The sequence below is a fragment of the Haemaphysalis longicornis genome, unplaced genomic scaffold (assembly GCF_048455015.1).
Source record: "Haemaphysalis longicornis isolate Haplotype H1 unplaced genomic scaffold, Haemaphysalis longicornis Haplotype H1 scaffold_2, whole genome shotgun sequence".
Lineage (NCBI taxonomy): Eukaryota > Metazoa > Arthropoda > Arachnida > Ixodida > Ixodidae > Haemaphysalis > Haemaphysalis longicornis.
The window spans coordinates 66,441,256-66,468,352 of NW_027526295.1; the positions used below are offsets into that span (position 1 = coordinate 66,441,256).

Consider the following 27,097-nt stretch of genomic DNA (forward strand, 5'->3'; position numbering starts at 1 on the left):
TGAACTGGTGATGTCTGCAAAAACGCTAGGTGTTTTTTTCGACCAAGACATGTCTTGGAATACACACAATAATTTTCTCGCAGGGCAACTTTCGCGCATAGTTGGAATGGTATATTCTGTACGTGACCTTCCGTATAAAGTCAAGTTACTGTTGTACAATTCACTATTTTTAAGTAATTTTAACTATTGTTGTCTCCTGTGGAGCACAACTTCTGCAACTAATATAAATAGGTTATTTTTGCTACAGAAAAAAATTATTCGGCTTCTATGTAATGCACGTTACGATGCTCCTACTGCCCCTTTGTTTAGTAAACTTTGTACCTAAGATTCAGGACCTGCTTAAGTACCGCTTAGCCTACACATATACTGTAGAACGCAAAAACAATACTAAGAACATTTCGTTGATAGCTAATCTTCAAATTAATCATACGCCCTATCCGACTAGACTGTCTGAACGTTGGAAAGTTCCTCGCCCACGTACAAACTACACTTTGCAGATGGTTGGGTATACCCTTCCGAAGTTGTTGAATAGACTTGCATTTATTGACTTTGATATTGACTCATGTACAAAATCTATGCTGTTTAACTTGTTTGTTCGGAAATACTATGATGTTTGGGAATAGTTCCTTGCTGTGTTTGTGCGGTTTGTTGCGTATATTTTTTTATCACTACTGCCTTCACGTCCTTATATCCACTTATTGATGCGCTATCCATTGTAGTTTTGAACATATTGTATTTTCCGTGCTAGTTTTGTTTGTCACCCACAAGTGGTGTCTATGTACTGCTTTTTTTTGTTTGTTTTCCCCGCCGCTGTTGTTGTTTATGTTGTTTCTGTTGTTTCTGTTGACCATGAAGGATGTAGGGCTTCGTCGAGTTGCTGAGTGTAGCTTTTTACCGTATTTTCCGCCATAACGGTGTACGTTTATGGAAATAAACTTCAACTTCAACTTCAAGATATAGTGTGCTCGGTTACTCGCCTTAAAGAGGACACACAAACAAAATGCACGTTTGGTTGATCCAAAAAAACTGCCCCGTTTGAATAACACTGAAACCAACGAAAACGCAAACTTCACTCACATATGCTACACAATTAGGGAAAACGAGAATGCCCATGCCACCCACATCTTATTTCCCGCGCTAGAACCTATGACGTATTGTGGGCATCTGTGCGAATCGCTGAGGCCGGTGAAAGCAAACGCAAGTTCCGCAGGGCTTATGAGCTTGTAGAACCAGCTGTTTTCGCTTAAATTTAGTGCATATCCATTCGCTTAAATTTAAGGCATATTCATATATAAAGTAATGCTTAATAACCTCCGAAGAGCACAGCGGTTTGACATAGGTTGCGAGGCCGTAGAAGTGATCAGCGAATATATCTACTTAGGCCAAGTAGGGACCCCCGATCCCAACCATGAGACAGAGATAACTAGAAGGATAAGAATGGGGTGGAGTGCATTCAGCAGGCATTCTCAGATAATGAATGGCAGCCTACCATTGTCCCTGAAGAAGAAAGTCTTGACAGCTGCATCTTGCCGGTACCCACCTACGGGGCAGAAACTTCGAGGCTCACTAAGAGGGTTCAACTTAAATTAAGGACGGCTCAGTGGGCAATGGAATGGAAGACGATAGGTGTAACATTAAGGGACAAGAAGGAAGCAGAGTGGGTCAGGAAAAAAACGCGTGTTAAGGACATATTAGTAGAAATTGAGAAGAAGAAATGGACGTGGGCAGGGGATGTAATGCAAAGGCACGATAACAGTTGGTGATTAAGGGATCCCTAGAGAAGGCAAGCGTGGCAAGGGGCGGCACAAAATTAGATGGGCAGATGAGATCAAGACGTTTGCTGGGATAAATTGACGCAGTTAGCACAGGACCAGGATAATTGGAGATTCCTAGGAGAGGCTTTTTCCCTGCAGTGGGCGCATATAGGCTCCGCCTGGTGATAATGATATTCATAATATCGCAGTAAGAATGGTGGGGTACTCAATGGAAATTACGAAAGTATACATAAACATATTGAGTACCAGTGCGTACTGCTCTTGGTACCGCGCGCACTATGCTTGTTTTAGCTGCCCAGAAGTCTGGTGCTTTGGGGCTATCTCACACGACACTAATCGATTAGCGTAAGCGTCTCACATGACACTAATCGATTAGCGTAAGCGACATTGTCTTACGTGACCCTATTTGGCGAGCATACACAATGTTTCACGAAACGATTACAACAAACCGTCACAAAAACAAGCCAGGTGCAAATGGGATCAGAAACAAAGCGAATGTGAACTTAGGTACTGAACGGTATGGTTATGCCTCCCAGGCGGTAAATAGGGCGTCTTGCAGTTCTTTGCAGACGAAACTGCGCACTAACGTTCGACTGAACATCTGCTCTCGATACCTCATTGCATACGTCACGAAACTCGCGATTTAGCGGCAGAATCAAAATTTAGGCTTAAATTGTCTAATTTGTCAGTGAAAGCATCTTTGTTGGCGTAAGGCACTGGGGGCAACAACAGCGAATCTTTCAAATAAAACAAACTTGTATTTTTTGGGCATGGCGCCTTCAAGCACCGTAGCTGTTAAAACACGTGTTCATTAAATTTTATTACAGTTTAAAGTGTCACTCAAGAAATGTTGTGTTGTCATAAGTACGTTCTGCTGACAGTCCCACAGTTGCGTTAAAACTTTTGGCTCCTTCAAGCTTCAGTACAATCCTCCCTGTTGATTTAAAGGGGCCCTGAAAGGCATTTTGAGCACACTAAATAAACTAGTGCAACCGTTAGATTGGGTCGTCAACGTCCTCTGTGCCAAGTATTACTCTTTTACTCGCAGCGGAAAGCTTACACTTTAGTTGCAAAGTTTGTCGTTTTTTATCACCCTTTCCTTCGTGTTTTTGGACGCCGCCATCTTCACATGTCTACATCATCGATTCCCAGATGTTCGTCATGAGCTAGACATCCTGCTATTGGGCGGCTTTTTCACGCACTTCCGGCAAAGAGATGAGTCGTCTGCTCAGCGTCGGCTCGCCGGCTGATCTGCCAGCGGAGTGCCGGAGTGCTTGGGCATTTTACGACAAACGAAACAAGTGTAAAACAAACGCTTAACCGTTTGTATTGAATGCAACACGGCCATAACACGACATGGATATTCTGTTACCCGAGTACTTTCCATAAAGAAAGCGTTGAAGCCCTGTGGCAATTCTTTCGTGCAATCGCAGAGAACTCCCTGAGCCGAATTCCCGGGTTTGACGCATACATTTTATTCAACTTCAAAACAATCCAGAGATGCGTTTCTAACGAACACAACGTCACAACATGCGTTGAAAGTCTGAACCACGATTGACAGAGGATGGGTTGCCTCCTGCCCGTCGTAAATTCGGTACTCACCTCACGCGCGCTTTGCGGGGACGAACAGCAAGTCACTTACTCTGGCGCACAAGCCGATGGCTTTTAGCCACGCACACTGCACATACCCCATGCGAGGTTGAGTCGTACGTCGCTCGAGAAAGATAATCCAGACCATGGGAAGCACTATCCACCCGCAGAAGCACAACGTCGCATTTCATCGCGAAACAAAGGCGTCCACAACACACACACCATCGCCTCCTGTAATGCCAAACGCATCTCACAATTCCCAATGGGAGTGAGTGGTACGCCTGCAGTGCCCACATGTCGCGAGGTGGGGCCCCGAGCTGAACCGGGATCACGCAACCGTAACTGACTTCTGGGGAGGTTTGTGCCTGGTTGCCAAGGCAACCGATGTTTGATATTGTCAAAGAAATGACCCTCGCTCCAGCACTAGAAAGCTCAGAGTCACGCCGGAGCATGTTTTGCCAACGTTGCCGCTCTCCACCACGCGTCGCCCCAAGCTTAACTGGTCACATGATTGAAGCGTTTTGTGCACGGGTTCTGTATCGGTTTAAAATGTCTTTTTCACATGCCGCCAGCACGAATTACCACCGCCGCAAAATAAGAACCGGCACCAGCGGGGCCACATCTGATACGGCGCTTTTTGGATAAACAGTGCGCGGTGCATCAAGGGAACGAGCGCACGACCCTCGCCGTGCGGCTGCGAGTCCGCCGCCGATAAAACGTCATGTGCCGCCAGCAACGTACACCGCGAAAGGGCAAGGCCAGGCCGCCGCATACATGCGGCCAGATTTTTCGTTCGCTTTTCCAGCCTTGAGGGATTCATGGTGTCAACAAAGCTTGCCCGTAGCAGACGACAGTCTGAGCAGCGCAAGAGCGGAAGTACGTCACCGCTGCGGAGCGCAGCATCATGGGAGGGAAGGCTCTCGCGCCGTCAACAGCGGAGAGTAAGTCGAAAGGAGGAGGAAACGCGGAGGGACGATAATGCGCGGTTTTTGATTTACGATTTCTCAGCTAATACTCATCGCTTTAACAAAATTCTTGCGGGAGGAGATTGCAAATAGATAGCTTTATTTGGGTACATGTACATCCATGCATCGGCGGAAGGTATTTCAGGACCCCTTTAAATAAACGTTTATTTTCTCTCTCTCTCTCTCTCTCTCAATACGGTAGAAACAAAAGACAAACAAACGAAAACTGCGCTGTTTTTCAGCACGGGCATTGCACGGCGTAAGTAAAGTGCGTCCAGTAAGCCCAATGTCGCCTTTGTTCTGTTTGCTCTCTTCGTTCTTGCGACATGTCATTCCTAAAACGAGACCTTTCTTAGTGGGATCAATGACGTTCTGTCAAGAGACTAATGTATTTCTCCGTACACAGGTTGGTCGACCGAAAAGCTCTGCAAAGATCTCTGTATACAGGGTGCGTGCGTGAAATCGCGATTCCATTGTGTCCAAACCGTTACTTAAAGATCTGGGAACACGAATGGTAGATAAGCCAGAATAGGCATCGATCATGAAGAACGAGTACAATAGTATGCCTTTATCGCATAAACCACCTATCGATATACCTGTATATAGTTCGTACATGCGTTTGCATTGTGCAAAATATCGTCGCATGGGTTAGTTCTTCGTTTGCGATTGGGGACTTTGATGGTGTGACGATCGATTGGATGCGCTCTTGGCAAATGTTGGACGCACTTATAGCTTTCACGCTTCTTTCAACTCTATTTAGTCACGAATTTTAGTTTTTTTTTCACTTAAATCTCAGTTCTCCATCAGCTAAGTGAACGTTCTCTAATAAGCTGAGTGATGTGGCGCATGGTGCTGTCAGAGCAGGTTAGGAATGGCACGTCAGATATGAATTTGCGCTGAAGTGATTTCATACCGATGAGGAGTTAGCCGGCCGTGTAACCTGGCTTTTTATAATCTTCCTAAGGCTACACACACAACAGAATGCTGTCGTATTTATGGTTCACACTGGTGTTCTGTACACTTTAACTTTCGCAGGCTACAGCAAAATGGATTTTTCTCAGCGATAACAAACACCATTCTGAGTAACAATCTTTCGGAAGACAGACGGGAAAACAACGCTTGAGGAAATCTACTAAGCTGCACTTTCACATGTCAGTTAAGTCGAACTTTTTTATTCACTGAAGTCAGCGCATGAAGTTCGAGCTCAAGGGGTCCGCACGCGAATTTGCGCCAAGGTGCGAAACACTTAAGCAGCTGACGGCCTAAAATAAAGCAGGACAGTTTATGGCATGATTGTGTACTAAGCAGGTTCATTAAATTTCGGAACTTGGTCTCGAGTGGAACAGCTCACATTTGCTCTAGCCAGAGTGATTTTGTCCGGAAAAAGTCAAAGAAGTGTTTTTCGTATAGAGCGGGATGTCTGTATCGTCTGTCGAGGTCTCTATCAGTTCGGGCGGGGCAGTAGCGGTTCGAAGTGCCGCTTCCCCCTGGGTCAGCGTAGACGGCTCCAATATGGCGGCGGGGTTGGTCTCTTGCTTCCTCTTGAAGATTTCGCTTAGCGAGAAGTAGGACCACGCTATGATTACTCCAGCTATCACGACCGTTAACGCAACGGCAAGGACGCAGCGGCCCAGAGCGTTGGTCCCTTCCCCAGCGGACGATTCCGGATGCAGCGGCACGTAGGCGTCCAGGACGTACGCGCTCCCACTCGTGTCACCAACGCCGCGCGGTTCCAAGGGTGGTGCTCGGAGATTTTTTGATGGCGGGTCACCGGTAGGCCGTTGGGACCAAAGCGAGGGAGTCACAGGTGCCGCAATGCGCCTGGCCGGGCCCTGAACGCCACCTGGGCGGACCTGAGGTGAAGTGCGGGAAAGATAGTCAACAACGGCAAGAAATGATGGGGGGAAGTGTTTTATCTGTATTTCATTTGAAGAGGGACTTCAAAGAGATAGGAAAGACAAACTTTACAACAGTTTACACTATCGGCGCATACAGGCCCATGAATTGTTGTTCATGAAATTTCGGAAGTGCGTGACTCATCTGGACAAGTTGATATGCTGTATTTTGATTTTAGTAAAGCGTTCCATAAGGTTCCCAACGGAAAATTATTTCATAAGTTGGAATGCATTGGCCTACCTTCAAATATCTTATCGGGGATTAAGGCTTACCTCCAACATAGACAGCTGTTCGTAGAAATTAACAAACGTTCCTCCAATGTGCGTCAAACGACTTCGGGTATTCCGCAGAGCAACGTACGTGGAGCGCTTTTATTTCTGAGGAATATAAATGATATAACTAACAAAATATCTGATTCTGTGCATATTAATCTATTTGCAGATGGCTGCATCATTTTCAAACAAATTGCTTCACGAAACAATCACTCATGTTGCAAAACTCAGTTATCACAAGGGCCGACTGGTGCAAACTTTGCGACATGAAAAAAACCTTCAAAGAACTGCCTTGCTTCGGTAACACAAAAAAAATATTCAAATGTATTTTTTTATCTTCGGAATGAAACAACTCTTACTAAAGTTAAAAATACCGATATTTAGGTGCTACATTTCCTAATACATTCTCCTAGACCATATTTCCGTTGCATGTTCAGCAGCTTTGCGCGAATGCGGTTCTTGAAGAGAAAACTTAGAAAGTCACCGGCATAAACCAGAATATTAACTTATAACACTTTCGTGAGATTGAAACTTGCATATGCAGCAGTTGTTTAGGATCGTTATACTAAGAAGGACATTATGAATTGGGAACTTGTGCAAAGAAGGCCGTTAGATTCATATTTGTAAAAAATAAAAGGCAGGATTTCCAAACCTACTAATACCTAGAAATAAAACCAGTTCGCTGGAACACAGGCGCAAGGTTGGAGCCTCCAGTTTTTACATAGCATCATAAGTGGAAAAATCGGACTTAACCTACCTCAGTACATAACTTTTCTTGAAGCACGAAAAACAAGACATACACATAAGCTCCCCATTACGCCAATATTTTCTCAAAACAAATTCTCACATGAATAGTTTTTGGGGCGTGTCATTAAACTTGAAGTTGTACAATCATGAAACTCACAAGAATTGGAAAACTACTTGCCTCACGAACTAGAATAATCCAAACCAGTGGTTGTGACCACTTATTTATGAGAAAAATACCTGCTGTTTTGTTATATTAGTGCTGTGTTGTTGTTGGGGCAAGGCGTTTTGTCACACTGTGATTTCATTCGTGTGGCTATGCCACGGTTTTTGTGCTGAGGCAACTATTTGGACGTTTTCGTAACATGTTATAGGTAGCATCCTTTTCATGTGTTTGTATTTTCTCTTGCTCTGTATTTCCCTCCCTGCATGGGCCAGCATCTTGCCCTGCAGTATGAATGAATGAATGAATGAAGTTGGGATAACACGTCCCTTGGTGTACTAACTGAGACAGAGAGAGAGAGAGAGAGAGAGAACCAACTTTATTAAAGACGAGTCTTTGTAGGCTAATTAAATGTAGATATTTTGGTCTGTCTGTCTGTCTGTGACTCCATTGAGCCACCCTGCCAAATTACAATACAAGCTGCTATGCAATATTCTTATATACCCCCAGACAAGTGTAGACGTGTAGTCCGGTGTCAATGTTAATACTTGTCAAAAATATTGTACAAGAACAGGACATTACGCAAATATAAGACAGAATATCAATACATAAAGAATATTTGCAGTGTTCCTTTGGGAAAAATTAATGTGTGCTTGGTTTTGCGATAGAAAATGAAATACTACATCAACTGCAGAAAACCGTCGCCTGCTGTTGCCCGCGCTACTAAGCTCTTCAAACATACTGAGTGGCCAAATACACAACACACAAGAAAGAAGACACGAACAGGCGCTACACTTCCAACAGTTTAATAGCAACGACCGCAAGTTACATTTATACATCTAAATTTATCTAAAAACCGCCCCTCAGCTTGGAACAATACCACCGAAGTGTCACTAACACAACCACTTCCCTTCAATCTGAAACGATGCGCCTCGAGCAATTCCCCGGCCTTCTGATATCTGCTCTTTCCCAGTATCTTTGTCTCGGAATATCGTGGCTCCCACATTGTGCAGGAATCACTATGCGCTGTCAAACGTGCGCCATTATTAGACTTTAAATTTTGTGCATGCTCCCTTAAACGGTCGTTCAAACATCTCCCAATTTGGCCGATGTAGAACTTTCCACAGCTGAGGGGGATTTCGTAAACCACCCCTACAGCGCAATCAACGAACAGCTTGTCTTGTCGTTTTTCGCAGGCGCTCTTTTTGCTAATAGTAGCAATGCGAGAGAAAAGTTGGTCTAGCTTTCTGGGAGCAGAAAAACCGACGGGGACACCGTACCTCATCGCAACCTTTTTTAGGTTATACGACACCTTGTGAAGGTACGGAACCACTTCAGCTGGCTTGTCATTTCTTAGCTGCCCATTCGCCCTTGGCTTACTACCCTTCACTTTTTGAAGGAGGGTTTCCGCCACCGCATTCACAACCGACAGAGGGAAGCCAGCTGACAAAAGTCGCTTCACCTGATGTTGAAAACTTGACTGCATCATGTGTGTGCACGATTTCCTCAATGCCGATTCTAGGAAGAGACTGGAAATGGCCCACTTAACTAATTTAGAGTGTTCCGAGTCATACGGTAGCAGTTATTTTCGAGACCGAGGTGAAAAGGACCAACACACATGCCCCTGTAACACCTTAATATTAAGGTCTAAGAACTGGATGGCATCATCATGCGGCAACTCATGAATAAAAGTCAGGCCTTTTTCAAGGCGCCTAAAGTAATCTAAAACACATTTCACCAAGTCAGGTTGCATCACAGAACTCTGTTTGCTAAAAACAATTCAAAAATCATCTACATATCTACAAACCTTCAACACTAAAAGAGGACTAAAAGACTCTCCAATGCCTGGTGTATCTGTGCTAAGAATATATTACACACGATAGGGGCGAGGCACGAACCAATACAAATACCCTTTTTCTGCACATACATGCGCTTGTCAAATGATATGAATGTGCTGTTAAGATACGCCTCTAACAAGGTTAAAAAGCTGTCAACCGTCATGCCGATACTTTTTGAAAGGGAATTACTCCACTGGCATCAATACATGAAGTTACGCTTTCGAAAAGTTAAGCGTAGAGAATCGAATAAAACAAATCTTCAACGTCTACCGAGAGCATATATCGTATAGACTGGTTATCCCTTAAAAAAATCTACCACACCATCAGAATTTTTTACTCATGAGTTGCCGCATGATGATGCCATCCAGTTCTTAGACCTGAATATTAAGGTGTTGCAGGGGCATGTTTGTTGGTCCTTTTCACCTCGGTCCAGAAAAGAACTGCTACCGTATGACTCGGCACACTCTAAGTTAGTTGCTCGGCACGCTCTAAGTTAGAGACGGGCCATTGCCAGTCTCTGCCTAGAATCGGCCTTGAGGAAATCGTGCGCACACATGATGCAGTCAAGGTTTGAACATCAGGTGAAGCGACTTTGGTCAGCTGGCTTCCCTCAGTCGGTCGTTACTGCGGGGGCGGAAACCGTCCTTAGCCAAAGCGAATGCGCAGCTAAGAAATGACAAGCGACCTGAGGTGGTTCCGTACGTACACAAGGTGTCGCATGACCTAAAAAAGGTTTCGACGAGGTACGGTGTCCCTGTTGTTTTTTCTGCTCCGAGTAAGCTCGGCCAAGTTTGCTCTCGCATTGCTACTACTAGCAAAAAGAGGGCCTGCGAAAAAAATTCAGGCCAATCCACCATGTGAATGTGGTTGAAAAGCAAAGCTGTAAACGGTACTCACAACGATGACCCATGAGGCGTCACTTAACCCCCTCACGTCGCTCTACAAATAGTGAAGCCAGAGAAAAGTGAAATGCGCTTAACCACACCCCTTGTTACTTTAAAGAGGTATTCTTGGTAAGTAATAAATCAATGCATGATGTATGAACGGTGGTTGGTTTAAGTTGTATTGGTGTAGTACATGAGTGGAAACTTTTTTTACAAAATTAAAGGAAGCTCAAAGCCAGCGTTAGACGATCTGAGTTCTCCTTTTCTGCCGCCGCGGACGGAGGCGACGAGATCGGCGGCATAGATGGAAGGAGGAGCTGGATGAGGAGGAAGAAATACTTCTTTTCAGATTTCTGAACGGCCCAGAGTGCGGCCCAGGGGAGTGGGTCCTTCTCCAGTGGAGCCCATAGGCAGTGCTTGCCGCCTGTGCACCAGCTGAAGCTGGGTAGGCGGAGAGGGGCTGGACAGCACCATCTCCCATTGCTTTTATTGTGTAGTTGACGGAAAGAGAGGAGGGTGATCAGGGCTAAAGTCGCACACCGCGCTTATGTGGCGGAGTGTTCGTACTTCTGAGCAAAATTTACATTGAGCGTCGTAGCGATTCGGGTGCATTAAAGACACGTCGGGTGTGGAAGGACCTGGATTGTATGAGCCGTGGGGTAGTCTTTTGTTCTCTGGAAAGGTCAAGGTAAGGCGAAGGTAGGGTCTGTCTCTGAAGGCCATATTGCTGGGTTATGTCCCTGAACGTGACGAGCGGGTGACTGTCCTCGTGCAGCTCCATAGCCAGGGAGGTGGGGGGGGGGGGGAGTAAAGCCACAGGCTTGTTGGTGGCCATGTTCGGTGCCCTCCATTGAAGCGCGAGCGGGTGTCGAGATGGGCTGAATGGAGCCGTTTGGAGAGTGTTTTTCTAGCAGACGCAGTGCAAGTCGGGACCCCCATCCCGACTGGTAATTTTGGTAGGCTTTGGGAAGCGGTGACTACCTTCTTAACCCCTTATTGACTGAGAGCCAAGGCGATGGCTGCCTCTTCTGCTGCCGTCATATCTTGGGTCTTGAGTTAGGCGCACGCAAGGAGGTTAGTTCTGTAGGCAGCCACGGTGATGGTGTACTGCTTCTCTTGATGCTGGGAGGCGTCTGTGTAGACGGCTTCATGATCCCCACCGAGGATGGGGACGAGCGCTTGAGCCCGGCCTTGTCGGCGACCCCCGTCGTATGAGGGGGTTCGTATTTTTAAACAAAGGGAGAATCTTTAGTTTTTGTCGCCAAGTGTCCGGCAGTACATCAAGCGGAGTTAAATTCTGTGCTGGCCATCAAGAGTATTTGAATGTGTTCCTTGATGTGTCGTTTGGTGTGAGGGCCGATGACAAGGAGCTGTGATTTCTTGCGTGAACATTGGAGGTCATAGGCTTTAGGACACTGGCGTACTAGATGTGAGATGACATGCGTTGGTGTGAGCGTTCTTTAATTTTGTCATTCCTAGCACACCCGCAAGGCGCGCGCCGGGCCGCTAGATGTGCCGTGGGCGGAGCGCACAGCGGCGCGGGAGGCGGCGTGACACTATCAAGTGGCATTCAGCAAGAATGCAGGGGGTAAGCCCGTATATGCGCTCGGTGAGTGCACCACATGCCTTCCCCGTCTCCGCATGGGCTCGTAGCTAAATCGGTAAGACAACGGGCTCTCGCTTTGGTACTCTATTATTTCCAGGTTCTATTCCTGGTGGCGCTAGGAAATTATTTTGTTTGTTCGCGGGAGTTTTCTGGTGACACCGACGGTCGCGAAAGAACCCTTGGGGGGTAGAGGTAAAAAGCTTTGCTTTAAAACGACATGAGAAGCCGTTCGTTGATTGCGCTCTAGGGGTGGTTTACGAAATCCCCCTCAGCTGTGGAAAGTCCTACATCGGCCAAACTGGGAGATGTTTGAACGACCGCCCAAGGGAGCATGCGCAAAATTTAAAGTCTAATAATGGCGCATATATGACAGTGCGTTGTGATTCCTGCACAAAGTGTGAGCCACGATTTTCCGAGACAAAGATACTGGGAAAGAGCAGATATCAGAAGGTCGGAGAATTGCTCGAGGCGCATCGTATCATATTGAAGGGAAGTGATTGTGTTAGTGACACTTCGGTGGTATTGTTCAAAGCTGTGGGGCGGTGTTTGGATAAATTCTTGCGCTGACGCTGTGGGCATCTCTATTGCGGATGTCGGGATGTGTGTATAAATGTACGTTGCGGTCGTTCCTATTAAACTGTTGGAAGTGTAGCGCCTGTCCGTGTCTTTTTTGTGTGTTCTGTATTTGCGCCACTCAGTATGTTTGTAGACCTCAACCAACACGGCCAGCAACACGTTCTCTTGGAGCTACTATAGCTCCTGATGGCAATTATAACTCCAAGAGCAATGAAAGGTTCCATAAGATACGTTCCACATTCCCCTTGAAACGCTCGTGGAGCAGGGAAACGTGGTTTGTAAATGTTGTAGTAGGGTGCCTCGATTGAAATCCCTTCTGAGGAGAGGTGGGAGGCCTCGCTTCGCAGCCCCGACCCGGACCTACAGGTACGCCTGGTCAAGAGGGCGGAAGAGGTCGCCGAAAGGCATCGGCCTACGGTCACCACGAGCTCGCCCACCTAACTCCAGGAGAAGACGTCCTGGTGGGGTGGACGTTCAGCCCTTACCCGTCGCCAACATAAGGACTTCAATTCTCCTTGGTCGCTTCCTCAGCCAATGAAGTGTTTTCTCTCTCTCTCTCGATTGACGCGCTTCTCCGCCTTACGGCACCGCTGGCATCGGGGCACACCACTTGGAGCAGTGGAAGGCGGTAAATCTAAAATGACTTGAGCGAACCTCTAGAGTGTTATCTTTGGAGAAACGAGACGGGAGATGAACAGATTGAGAGGTGAGTGGAAATAGAAGGGAGGCATTTACTTGGTAGGGGCGCCAGTGAACTATCGCCTTTAGTCCACATTTGCAACGAATGAAGCACTTACGCGGCCATTTTTGTCCGCAGGTCAAGATCGTAATTTCAATCTTCCATTCGCCGGTACACGTAGTACTGCAGAAAGGTCGTGCGGATCCGGTGCCCATATTCACAGGCAGTTTCCTGGGCAGCTTTGGTGTTCACTGTTGTCTGGAAAGATAGCCAGAGCTCCCAAGAAGTGATGGAGGCGAGGGGTGGGGCAAGAGATGGAGGTGTGCATTCCCAATAAGAATGAGGGATCGGTGAGTTGGAAGAACCCGTAGAACAGGAATGATGTGCTGGGCGCCAATAGAAGCGGTAAAGAATGGGATGGGATAAGAGTGAAGATGTTTGGCCTGCCCAATGAGGTATGCAGCCTCACGAGCTAGACGGGAACGGGGTAGTGGTACAGGGTGCGCGATCGGTTCTTCGCGTGTAATTGGTAACGGCAGGACAGAGGAGCAGCTGAATGCGCCATTTTTTTGTGTGTGCATTTAAGTGCATGAAGTTACCCGGAGTTGAGAGACAGTAGCTCGCGCTTGGTAATCCCTGTAGGCGTGTCTCATATCGCCTCTCGAAGGGCAATGGGGACATTTAGTATTTTACCCGTTCATCTAAATACAAACAGAATAACATTTTCCTACGTATCGCTTCTAACATTTCCTCTCCCCTCAACAAATAAACTCAACTCTGCATTTAGTTTTCCATGACAGTGTGTTAACACAAGCCTATAGAGGTTTTATAATGTGTTAGGCCTATAACTAAAAATTATTTGAACTATAACTTTTTTGAAAATTTCACATCACTTACATCACGGCCACAAGACCTTGTATAGCGTAAGCCACACTGAGTTATTCCACGACAGTGAGCAAATATTCCGCGCAACCCTAAAAACTGATGTAACGTGTGGGAACGCGACTTTAGCGCGTTCCTTTTCGTTCGGCTTCTTCGCACTGCTTGCCCCTCGCGGGAACTTGCTCGGCGAGACGTAGGCGAGGGGGATCTACCTTTTAGCTGAAGGAGTGTCTTGTGGCCGGCGAGAGCGCGCGGGATACAGTTGGTTGGACGTTGATCATGGTGGAAGAAAAATACTTCACAAACGTCTTAGAAAATTTTAATTCTCTGCGCATTTGGTTATTTCAGTGAGTGAAGCACACTCCATCCAGGCTTCCCACACCACCTTCAAATTTAGCTAGAACATAGTTATTATCCCCGAAGAATCTAGGTAACATACCTGCGAAATAAACCATTGACACAAAGCCCAAAAGGGGCGACAGTAGCATACCTGCGCAATAACCAAGTCCCAAAAGTGGCGCAGTTTGAACAACAGAAGGCTGAAAGATAATTTTTGACAGAAGGGCGAGAAACGAGAAGGAAAATCAAGCAAAGTTGAAAGAAAAAGAAGTGCTAACTTCGGGGCAACAAGAGAGGGTATGGCTAACGGAGTTCGAAGTGGTGCTTGCAAGGACCGGACAGCGCCAGGTGGAAATCCCTACTCTCACAGTAAGACAGGAGGCTACCGGCCTGCACACTAAACCAAGCATACTTACCGAGATGTTCGTCAACAAAAGGAACGACATCGAGGCGTAGATTGTTCTGGTTTCCAGGCATCACGTGTATTCAGAATAGGTCGACTCATTCAGCACGTTATTGAAGGTGCCATGAAGACAAAATATAACTTTGTTCTGTTTCAAAAAACTATCATTTAGTAACCCATTGAGCAATAGCCCAGTCCCGAGAGACGTTTGTTAAAAAAAAGCGAGAAAGTTTAAAGAATTTTGAAATTTCGCGCCTTAGCGACGTAGGGTGGGCCCCACTAAAATCGCCCAGTCATTTGTCTTGCTGGCGGCTTTGCCGTGACATGACATAGATGTCACTGGAAAGAGGCTAGTGAGTAGTCATTGGTTCATCTGCTTTCTTCAACATCTCGATTACTTATTTAAAGTTTGCAGTAACATTAGTTTGATGTCATCACGACAAAGAGGTATTTTGTTTATTGAACGAAACGTAGTTCTTGTCTTCATGGCCTCTTTATGCGGCGAAGCTTTGGCGTCTATGGGAGGCTCCTCACGGGCGCTCTGGAAATTACGCCAAGGAGGTAAAAGCTGCGCTGCTAAAAGAGTTTGATTCACAGTGACTGCCTGCCGAGAGAAACTTCAGGCACAGTTTCCCGGCTGCAGTTGAGTAATCAATGTGGTTAATTCATTACTTTGCACACTATACACAGGGGCAGAGAGGGAGAGGAATGCGGTGCGCTCCGTAGTGGAGCACTTTAGGAAGTATTGGTAATTATATAGCGGCCATCTGTCTCCCCATCTGATGGACCGACAAGCTAAAGCGCTTAACCACATGCGTTAGGTAGCAGGCCAATTTCGAGAAGCTCAAGGAGCAATACCTTTGGGAAGGTTAAAAGCTATGATCGAGGAATGACGAGTCGCGAGGCTGACCAGAGACGTGGCGTTAAGTCATACGCATCGAAACATTTTCGGTTCGATCAAATAGGTTCTTGAGGTTGCCGCAATCATTTTTGGTACAGAGCGCCATAACTGGCTCCAAATGGGACAAAGAGGCTCAGCTGTTAGTAGGGCAGATAAAATCCAACCCGGGCGTGTGTCATGCGTTGACGTGGACCTTAACGCAATCGGCCTGGCAAACGTAACAGATTACGTCGAATCGACGGAATAATACGATTCTGAACGCCGTCGTGATTGACGAGCCTCCGTTACTGAAGCGAGTAATGATTATCGAAAAGGCAATATCAGAAGTCTGGCGATTACTGTGTTTCCTGAGCTGTGGGGGCAGTACCGGAACCATAGGGCACCCTTTGGTTCACAAAGAGCCAGTCTACGCTGGATCGATGGGTCGCTCTACATACTACCGGAAGGAAAGATTAACGTGGACTTAGCGTTTGACAGAGGAAAAAATTCAACGTTAGGAAAAATTCAGAAAAAATAAAATAAAATCGGTGAAATAGGTGACTATGCCAGCTGTGGTGCGCAATGTTAGAGTCGTTTTATCAGATGTAATTTGTTTACGGATTGTTGCGATAAAAGAATGGTTACAGCCGCTTTCGGTAATCATACTACCTCCGTAGACGGCCACGCTTCACTGTGCAACACGCAATGTGGAAATGCTAGCTTGCAAAAACCAACATTACAGTAAAGCCCGCTTATATCAAACAGCGCGAGGATTGTAAAATAGTTCTGTATAGCAAAAATTCGATAGAGAAAGTGAAACAAAAAAAAACTTATATGAGAGCAATCTTGCCGACGGAGTCCCGAGCTCACGCTGAGCTCTTACCGCCCTACAGTTCACTATTGATATGCCACTTTCTCGGAAAGAAAACAATACTTTATTGGGGCGGAAGCACTGCGTGAGTGTAGCCTGCTTCTTGGAGCGCAACGTGTTGCTGGTGACTGCTTGCTCCACGGTACCTAAACAGTCGACAAGCACAAGACCGCTGCCCTCAATGGCACTGCAGTATCGCCGTAGCAGGGCCACGGCAGCAACGGCTTCGATCGTGCTCAAAAGCGGTACGGAGTACTCGGCGTCTTCGACAGAGCGGATACAAGCATGGATACAAGCAAATAACGGCGAACCCAGCGAACCGAGGAAGTGCGGGCAGCTAGTGGCGCGGTCCTGAAGTTCGGTGACACCGCAGCCCGCAGCGCCCAATGTGGCGCTTTCGGCTCCAACGGCATGCATGCGTGGATCTGGTCCACTCTGCCACGGCCGGTATGGACGCGCCCGAGCTCGCGCGGGAGTCGCAAGCGACACCCGCGACACCGCTGCGCGCCCATGTATTGAAGGACAGCCTGCCGCACGCCTAAGGAGAGCAAAAAATCCCGCGCGGGAGAGTTCGATATATCCACTGTGAACAAAATCACTTTCTATATAAAAAGTTTTAAATGCATGTAATTTTTACCAGAATTATACAAGGGTTCGATATAGGCAATAATTCGATATATCCGTGTTCGCTAAAGCGGGCTTTACTGTACAACGATACCCCTAAAGTTGGCTTCACTTTTAAGCAAAAATGCACTGCTGGGAAAACGTTTTCCTACGGGCAATACAAGCCGTTTTATATCAAACTTGCGGTATTACCCGGCGATGTCCAGCTGGGCCGCTATACTACTGAAATGAATGGGTTTCACCCTTGTTGAGTTCTCTCTTGTCATACTTGAAAAATGCACAGTGAAGTTGTACCCAATTCGGAACTCCTGCCTGGTTTGAATACATGAGCTCCTCCCGGAGGCGTCTGGTTATACGGATCGGCTGGAACTGGCGCTTTATTCAAACTATTACGAAATGAATTGTACCACGTTGATGTGCTCAAAGTACTACGTACTCATGTGAAGTATCATCTGGTAGGTGTGGAGGTTACCCATCAGTAACAGTTCTATAACAAGTAACCTGGGCTCCAAAGGGAGGTGCGTCATTGCAGAAGTTCCCAACAGATGGGGAGCCCTATGCTATGCGCGAAAATTGAACAGAATTACACTTCGCAAGGAATGCAATTTCCAAAATCCCGCTCTCCTCTTTCTGCGTTTGTTGAAAAAAAAATCGTGAAATTGGTTTTTCGAAAATTTTAAGGTCAGCACTTACAAGCAAAAACGAATTGGACATGCCAACGTTCTGAATAAATATAGGAAAAATTAGTAAAAACACGTAATTGGCCAAACGTCTTGATTACATGGCTGTTTTAGCAAAATCTTGTGAAACAGTTGTAACACATCTCTATTGGTTACATATGTCAACAAAAACATGTTTCATATCTCCACGGGCAAGCGATAATCAGGAAATTTTTGGAACAATTTTTTAGTGATTGTTACCCCCTCATAAAAAATTGGCCGCGTATCTGCTCCTTTTGTTGCAAATGTCATCAAAAGACGATAGTCTTTGTAGACATTTGCCAAGGAAATGCCCCCCTTTGCTTTCCCGCTCACCTCTCATGCTCTTCCTGTACCGTCGCGCTGATTCCAAGGTAAACACACTAAAGGTTTGCGCAAGGCGATTTGAATTTACCGCGTTCCACTGGTACAGGCCGGGTTACTCGATGCCAGCGCTCCAGTACGGCGGAGACGCGTGTGACTGGAGGCGGCCGACTAGAAGAGCTATAGAGCCGCGTGGCCGTGCTCCACGTGCGTTCTAAGCAGAACGTGGAACCTAGTTAGTGGAACCTTTCGTTGCTGTTGCCGCGTGATTTTTCATATGCCGCCAGGAGGCGGCGGTTTTCTGCAGTAGATGTAGAATATCATTTGCTATCGGAAAATCAAGCATTCGTGAATTTTTTAATAAAGGAACACTGTAAATATCCCTTGTTTAGTAATTTCCTATCTTATATTTAAGTAATGTCTTGTTCTTGTTCAACACAGTTGGCAAGTATGAACATATAAACCGGGCTTAAACGTTTACATGTGGCTGTGAGTATATAAGACTATTGCGCAATATGAAATTTACTTTGGCCGGGTGGCTGAATCGAGTCACAGACGGACAGACAGACAGACATAAAGGCAGATCAAAATTTCTGGGTTTAAGTAGCCCAAGAAAGAATATTGTCCTTAATATATTTGTTTTAATTCAGCCATACTGAGCGCCTACCTATATAAGAATTACTTATTTCTAAAATTTAAATTTTATACAACCAGCATTTTTCCTGGAGTTCAAATCGAATGTTAGGCCTTTTCGTACCGTCGTGCGTGTAATATCACAAAAAATTGTTTTCGCCCTTTTAGCGGTGTCGCAGGACGAAGTCCATAAAATTTGGTTTTCCGCGTTGGTAGGAGCAACAGTTATCAGCAAAAAAAAAAAAAAAAAACATTTGTATGTACCATGCAGTGAAACGTATCGGGGAATCTTAAAAATATTCAATTTGTTCTGAAATGCAGATACGCGCTCTTAGACTTCGTTAGGGCAAACCGTAAAAATACTTTTAGAGAATGTTTTGGACTACATTGTCAGAGTGGCCGGTTTTAGTAAGGACTTGTCTTGGAAAGAGATTAAACTGTTTAATGACAGGAAAACTGATTACATTGCGTTATAGGATCGTGGAAAGAGCACTGAGAACGTCCGTCGCGATGAGCGGCGGTGGGGCGACTCCCTGCGCACGAAGTTCAGTTTACCCTCGCAAGCGAAAGTCCGAAATCCGAACTATACGCACACAACACGTATAAACGCGGGCGCCGCTCGGGGCCGCGTGATGGTACGTATAAACACTGGCGGCGACTCGGGGAGGCGTTGGCGGCGTAAGCTGTGGCGGTGTCGTATACGCTGCAGGGCCGTCTTCTCCGCTTTCCGTTCGTTCTTCTATTTTCTTTCGTTCGTCGGCCCCCAGCGAATTCTTCGTAGCCCCTGACAACATACATCAGCAAAAAATTGCCCCCATCTCCCCGCGAGGGAACCCTGGTGTGATGCGGCGCATGCATACGCGAAATGAGAGAGTACACGTGTTTTAGCGACCACCACCCAGCTCTTTATTAGATTTAACAATGATGACTTTATGGTCAGTAAAGTGCACAGTGAGCGGTTGCCGCAGCAGTGGTCGAATCTTGGTTTCATGGTCGATGTTCGAGAAGATACCCGCTTTATATTCACAGCGCTTGAAGGAGAGGAGACCGCGTGAGAGAGTCGCGCATGCGCGCACATGCGCACCGGAGCAGCTATTAACGCAGCGTTAACGCAGCGAAGCGCGCGCCAACCAAGCGCGCCAGCTGTCGTTATGCTAATGCGCCAGAGTGAGAGTGTTGCGAACAGCTGTGGGAGAGACGAACGGAGGAGAGTCGCGCATGCGCAGGGGGCGTGCGGACGGACACCGACGACGCAGGAGGGACATGCCTTAGAGCAAGAGATGCGCCGCATCTAAAAGCACTCTATCTGAATGGGGGAACGCGATAATCACGAATTCGGATACACAAAATGTCTCTGTTCCGCTCTGTTCCAACTTCTCGCCTTCGGCCCTGTGCCATGACTGAAATATACTCCGAAAGTTCCAAGTCTATAGGTCCAGCAGTTTCAGCAGGGCGTTATAAATCACTCAGTGAGGCAGTCAGTAGAGCACTTCATTTTATAAGTATGGATTATAAAGGCCCTAGTACATTTTTTTTTCTTGATGCATTTTTTTCTATACTGGCACCGCTTTTTGCGCGGCGGAGAAACCTGTTTCAGAGAGCGTGGACACGACACCAGCCCAACTGTCGTTAGGGTCAACCATAGAACAACTCCGCTGTTAAAACGCAGCGAATACCGGATTTTCGAGCTTGTAACCCGCCCCTGCACTTAATCCGCACCCTACTTTTAGCCAGCCGGAATAGAAAAGAAGAATCCTCGCGTGTTGCCCGCACGTTTGATACAGGAAAGGCTGCACCAAAGCTACTGCTCAGGCAACACATCATGTAGAAAAAAAAAACAGTATATTAATCAAGTAGAATAAACTGACTGCACGGCGAGAGTCACAATTCACTAATAAAATTCAGTTGCTAGAGTGCGCTCCTCGCTGTTTTTTCCTGCCTTGTTCTTGTATGTTTTGCGCAATCGCTGCCATGGACGGCTTAGTCAGTGTTACTGCGTCGGAGCTTCACGGCACAACGCGCATTGCCGTGAAGCTACACTTAAGGAAGAACCCCGCGTATTATACGCACCCCCACTTTGTCACTGACATTGTCTCATTTTTGGGGTGGGTTATACGCGCTAACACACGGTAAATGGCCCGCTTTAATACGCCGTTCCCTCTTGGAGTGCACGGGAGCTGCGGCGCAGTAGGTTCACCATATACGATCCTGTAGTCTTAGTCTTGTCGGTTCGTTTCTTATGAAAGCCTTCTCAACCGCTCGTTAATTCTTGGGTAACTGAAAATCCAAGTGAATGCTCGGCTTTTTGTTCTTTTCGTGGTAATTTTGTTTTGCAACTTGCCGCCCGCTCAGTTGCTGGCGTATGTAAAAGACGTCATTACTGTCCTTAATGATGAAATTTCTGTTGGTGTGCCAAATTTAGCTTCAGGAATTCCTCGAGGTGCTTTTATCTGATTTCCACGTTAATTGAGCTGTAAGGAGAGTTATTTATCCCAAAATGTGGAATCTGCATCAAGTCGATGGTTGCCCCAAGTCTTTAGCTGCATTCTCCTCAGCTATGTCGACTGAGTGCTTGAGCATTGGATTGGTGGATCACAGTAATTGGTTTTAGGTATGCGGACAACCGGATTGCATTCCCTAAGGCAACGGACATGTCAGTGGCTAAGACGTTGTGCTGCTAAGCACAAGGACGAGGGTTCTATGCCCTGCCGTGGTGGACGCTTTTCAGGTGGAGACAAAGGCGAAAACCAACGTGCGATCGAGATTTCGGGCAGGTTCGGAGATTACCAGGTATCAAAAATAATCGGGAGCCAAGCACTCCGGCATGCCTCATCGCCTAAATAGTGCCGGTGTGTTAAACGTCGTTATGACTCAATCGAAAGGGCATGGTAGACGTTTTCAAGATGCTTGGGCAATGCGAAAAGAGACTGAACTTTACTGCGGAATTCCATTCTGAAAACTGAATTCGGTCTTTGAACTTGAGCCTCATTTGTGCAGAGAAATTCACTCGCGAAATACAAAGTCACTTACATTTCTGGCTACTTCAACACTGTTGACAACGGAGTAGTTGCACGATGCAGCGCTCGTTCTGTGTGCCTCACTTAAGTCTGTGTTTCTGTTGCGCTGTATTCTTAAGATGAATCACCAACTAGCCCAATACTACACCAAGTTGCCCATAGCCGTAGGTCCTCAAGAACACGTTAGCAAAGTGACCTAGAGCATGTCTAAACTCACTGGTGGTTGCACAGTGCCGTCTTCGCTTTTTCTCAGACACCGCGAGAATTCGAGGCATTCAATGATCATTCTTAGTCACGTGGTTAGTGGCAACAACATTCCGTCCAATCAGAAGAGCCCGCTGTGATCGCGTATTAGTCCGGTTGCATCGTTAGTTTCTTGCGCGCTTTCTTTTGCTTTCTTGGCAAGCTACGATCCAATGTAAAGTAACCGAAAATGTCAAGGTGCTGGGCGTTTGTTTGCCTGCAGGGACCCGCCGCCATGGCTCAGTGACTAAGGCTTTGCGCTGTGAGCACGAGGTCGCGGGTTCAATTCCCGGCCGCGGCGGCCGCTTTTCTGATGGAGGCGAAAAGCAAAAACGCCCGTGTGTGTGAGATTTCGGCGCACGTTAAAGATCCGAATGTGGTCAACATTAATCCGGAGCCCTCCACGACGGCGCGCCTAATCACCTGCGTTGCGTCGGTGCGTTATAACCTAAATCAATGAAATCAATCAGAAATGGACGGGAATCAAGAAAACCATTTTTCCAATCACAGGCGTCAAGAGGGTTGCCAAGTGTTTACCACTGGATGTGGAAAAGACGAATAGGCGAGGGGACAAGATGGCTATGATCGGCGATGCAGCTGTGGCCTCCTGAAAGAGATTTTTCAACAGAGATTCACTGGAAACGATGGGGCGAGCCCGCCGGAATACAAGACTGTGGGAACAACTATAAACTCAAGAGTGCTTTGAGTCTTCTTTCACTAATACAAGTCCATTTATGCTTTGTTGTTGTCTTTTTACTTCTTTTGCGCACTCGATCTCTCTGCACTTGGCAGAAAATAACGCAAACACGTAAAGCTGTTTATTGTTTATTGTTTATTGGGTGGTGCCCACCAACAGCACTAGGCCTTCTTGGGTGGTGCACACAAAAAGGACAGGGCGACACACAGATAAACAAACGGTGAAACATGGAGACTGGTTATGAAGAGCAGGGGTCACAAAGTACATAGTACCACCGCACACGCGCGTGCTCGCAGGCACGCACACGCACTCACAGACACGTAAGCACGCACGCATGCGCGCGCACACACACGCACACACACACGCACACACACACACACACACACACACACACACACACACACACACACACACACACACACACACACGCACGCACACACACACACACACACACACACGCACACACACACACACTCAATTTATACATTTAAGGAATTAAGATTACAGTCAGATACATTAGCACGCGCTGAGACAGGGCTTGTGACAAGGTATACTACAAAGTACATTGGCATACACGCATGTTCAGTACAATCCACCGTCGTAACTTACTGGGGAACATGGATACTGGAAATAAGTACAAATAAAGCAAAATATATATGTATGCACGGCACATACGCTCGTGAGTGCAAACAAAACATACATACACGCATGCCCACGCGGGTGCATGTGAAGGTGAACGAGTGCAGGCAAATGCGCACGTGCATGCATGCACACACACGTGCGGACACACATACATCGGTACACGGGAGTATGTGTACGGCAAACGAAGCAAGTGTAGAAAATGGGAAGGGAACGGAAAACACGAACACGAGATAACTTCTATACCATACTGAATGGGCAACAGCGGCTTCAAATGCATGCGTTTTTCAGGGCGCGTTTAAAAGAGTTAACATTGCCGGAAAATACGTCCAAAGATGCACGAAAGTCATCATTATACACGCGTTGCACACGGCACACTGGAGACAGCATCTCTGAGGTGGTCACATCAAAGCAAAGGTGGGGGCGGAGAGCTCGAATTGGTGCCCTTAGCTGAACAGAGCTCACTAATTTCGGGCTGTCGAATCTGGAGTGGATACACTTGAACAAAAACACTAAATCGCGGTTTGTGCGTCTAGATTGCAGTTCTTCGAGCTTCAGCCGCTTGATGACATCCTTGTAAGCGTATTTCTCGTGTAGGGTGTAGCGGCGAGAGAAGATGCGCGTGAACCTTTTCTGAACACTTTCCAAGCGCAAAGACGACGACGCACTCATGCAGTTCCAGACTGCCGATGCTATCTCCAGCTTTGGGAGTACAAGGGCTTTGTACAGAGCAAGGAAACACGAACCTCCTGAGAAGTCCCTTGTTGCACGAGAGATAGCGCCCAAAGTCCGAAGAGATGAGCGTGCGAGGTAGTTAACATGCGGTGTGAATCGTAGTTTCGAATCCATCAGAACGCCCAAATCACGTGTTTCGCTTACTCTTCTTATCGTCAGAGAGTCGAGGTGGTATGGGAAGGTTAAAGGAGAGGTTTTTCGAGTGTATGTAATTGTAACGGTCTTCAATGGATTCAAATCTAAGTAGTTAGTTTTGCACCAGAGGGAGATTGCTTGTACGTCGCGTTGAAGCTGGGCGCAGTCCGCCTGTGATCCCACTGCGCGATAGAGTTTCATGTCGTCTGCAAACTGCAATAGAGATGAATGCTTTATAATTACCTGCACATCATTCACAAATAAGTTAAACAATAAAGGACCCAGAATGGAGCCCTGGGGAACCCCGGACGGTACAGTGAAGCTGCGAAACTTAGCACCAGCGTATTGAACAAAGTTTGCTCTCTGTTTGAGGTAGGTTGCAAACCACTCGCAGAAAGCAGGAGCCAAGCCGTAAGCAGACAGTTTGCGAAGGAGCAAATCATGGTTTACGCGGTCGAAGGCCTTGCTGCAGTCGAAGTAGATGACATCCATTTGTTGACGTGAAAGTATGTACTTGCTGGCGTCACTCAGAAAGCAGGCAAGGTTTCATTCGACGGACCGGGCAGGTATAAAACCGTGCTGATTACTATGAATGAGGGGCCGGATTTTGGACAAGAGATAACGGTGTACTACTTTTTCGAAGACTTTTGAGAAAGAACAAAGGAGAGATATTGGTCGATAGTTCCCAGGCACCGACGCATTCCCGGACTTATGGAGAGGAAAAACAACGCCGGGTTTCCAATTTGTCGGAAAGTGCCGCTCTTCAAGCGAGAGACAGAAAATGTGGCAGAGCAACGGCGCGAAAATGGCAGAGCAGCCTTTTACAATGAAGCATGGGATGTTATCATGACCTGAGGATTTCTTCGAAGGTAGGCTGCGGATAGCAGCCGTGACATCCTCAACGGTTATGTTGGGCGTGTGTATGACATCACCTATCTGCGCGTGCCGAAGCGGGAAGCCGCTGTCGCGTGACGAGGAGTACGCGGACAAGAAGTGTTTTGTGAATATTTCAACAATGCTGGCTGGGTCGGAAACGATGGTGTCGCCATCCTGCAGAGTAATCCGCTCAGGGGCCTTTCTTGTGCGCGTGCTAAAGATCCGCCAGAAGTCGCTCGGGGATCGGGTAAGCGAAGATTCTGTGAAGTCCGAAAAATGTTTTTTGTCGCGAGCGAGCAGCACTTTCACAAGTGAGCGCTGTTCTTTGAAGTTAGTGTCGGCGGACGTGTTGTTTTTAGCTTTCCTTAGTTTGTGGAATCGACGCTTACTGCGCAGCGCGCTGCGGAGTTCTTTGCTGAACCAGAAAGGGAATTGATGAGGGCGCTTAGACTTTTTTGGTATGTGCTCGTCCATTGCTTTTTGGACAATTTTTGTGAGCAGCTGCACCGCTGCGTCTGCATTATGCGATGTGTAGACTGGCTCCCAATTCGTCTCCTGGAGCGTTATGTAGAGGGCATTATAATCGCCACGGGGGAAATCAAAGAATGGGGTCTCCATGCGCCGCTCATAGGCAACCGGTAGTAAAGCCGTGACAGTGAATGGTTCATGCCACGGGTCGACCGGAATAAGGGCTTCTCGAGCGTGTTTAAGGTCTAAGGAGGTCAAGTTGGAGAAGACGATGTCAAGGACATTTCCTGCGGGGTTAGGAGGAAGTGCAGCATATGCCAATCCAGCGAATGAGAAAAAGTTAAACAAATGAGCGGCTTTGGTAGAATTCCCAACATTTTCCCCGGGATTCCACCACCGGCCGGGCACGTTGAAATCACCGAATAAAAGAATGTTGTACTTTCCAGGGTCTATACTTTCTGAGAGGTGCTGAAAAACGGACGCGAATGCGGGGAAGTCTAGAGTTGGATGCATATAATACACGCCAATGAGCAGGTTTTTTCCGCGGTTTGTCTTTGTTTCGACCCAAACGCATTCATTTCCCAATTCGAGATCAGCTCGGCGAAACGCAACCATGGACTTTCGCAGGGCGATTAAAGCTCCTCCACCGTACTTTTGACCGGTGCGTTCGTAGTCTCTGTCATGGCGAAAGACAGCGTACTCGTCCGGGAAGTAATCTGTAGAAGCAATTTGGTCTGAGAGCCACGTCTCAGTAATGCAGTATATGTCATGATCGAAAGGAACCACATTATCAAAGAACTGTTGCGCTTTTGTCCGTAGGCCTCGTGTGTTTTGGTAGTAAAAAGAAATACTCATGGGACGTTTACTTCGGAGGGCTTCAGCGCACGGTCTTCCCTCAGGGTGCCGTCAAATTGTCGGAATAAGCACCCGCTCGGCCACACTGACGACTTATTCACAAGATCAAAACACGCATCGCTTACCGCAACATGAAAGGAGGCGTAGCTCGGGTGCTTGGTTTTTAGACGCGTGCAAACGACGCTGCCATCTTTACAAACATCCGTGACGAGTTTCAGCACGGTTGGAACTGAGGTGTCGGGGTGAAGACACAAACAAGGCTTTCTTGAGGGGCTGGCGGGGCACGGTCTGAAGGTCGCTGTTTTCGTTTGCCCCAACGGAAGCCTCGGGGAAGCGGTTGCGGGCTTGCCTTTTGTTGAGGCCGCCGGGGCGAAGAGGGCTCCACGCGGGAGGGGGGCCGTTCAAGCAACTCGATATGGGCGACTGGCTGGTGGGTGAGGAGGCCGGGACAGAGCTGCTGAGGGGGCTTTGTGTGGCAGGAGCGTCGAGCACTGCGGAGGGCTTTCGCGGTGACCCGCGGTGGCGGAGCTCCTCGCGCAAGACACGCACCTCACTCTGTAGACACGCAATTGCGGCCGCCTGTATTTCCGATGCCTTCGTGGTTTCGCTTCGAAGGCGGGCGTGCTCCTCCCGTAGCTGGCTGAGCTCGTCCGTTAAAAATGAGATGCCTTCCACGGCGTTGACGAGCAGGTCATTCATCTTGCTCAGTTGGCTACCAACATCGCCGGGGTAGGGAAAGAATGCGTTGTGGTCGAGAGCAACGTTTTCTGCCGCCGGTCCGGTGTTCTCG

The 27,097-nt window shown here is 47.2% G+C and overlaps 1 long non-coding RNA gene across 1 annotated transcript; it reads right to left on the reverse strand.

Moving 5' to 3' along the window:
* Positions 1 to 4,413: 4,413 nt before the first annotated feature.
* On the reverse strand, positions 4,414 to 27,097 carry LOC144167160 (uncharacterized). The gene is made up of 2 exons (XR_013321867.1): positions 26,433 to 27,097; positions 4,414 to 6,183 (listed from the first exon to the last, which is right to left on the reverse strand). It is a non-coding gene; the product is annotated as an uncharacterized LOC144167160 (long non-coding RNA).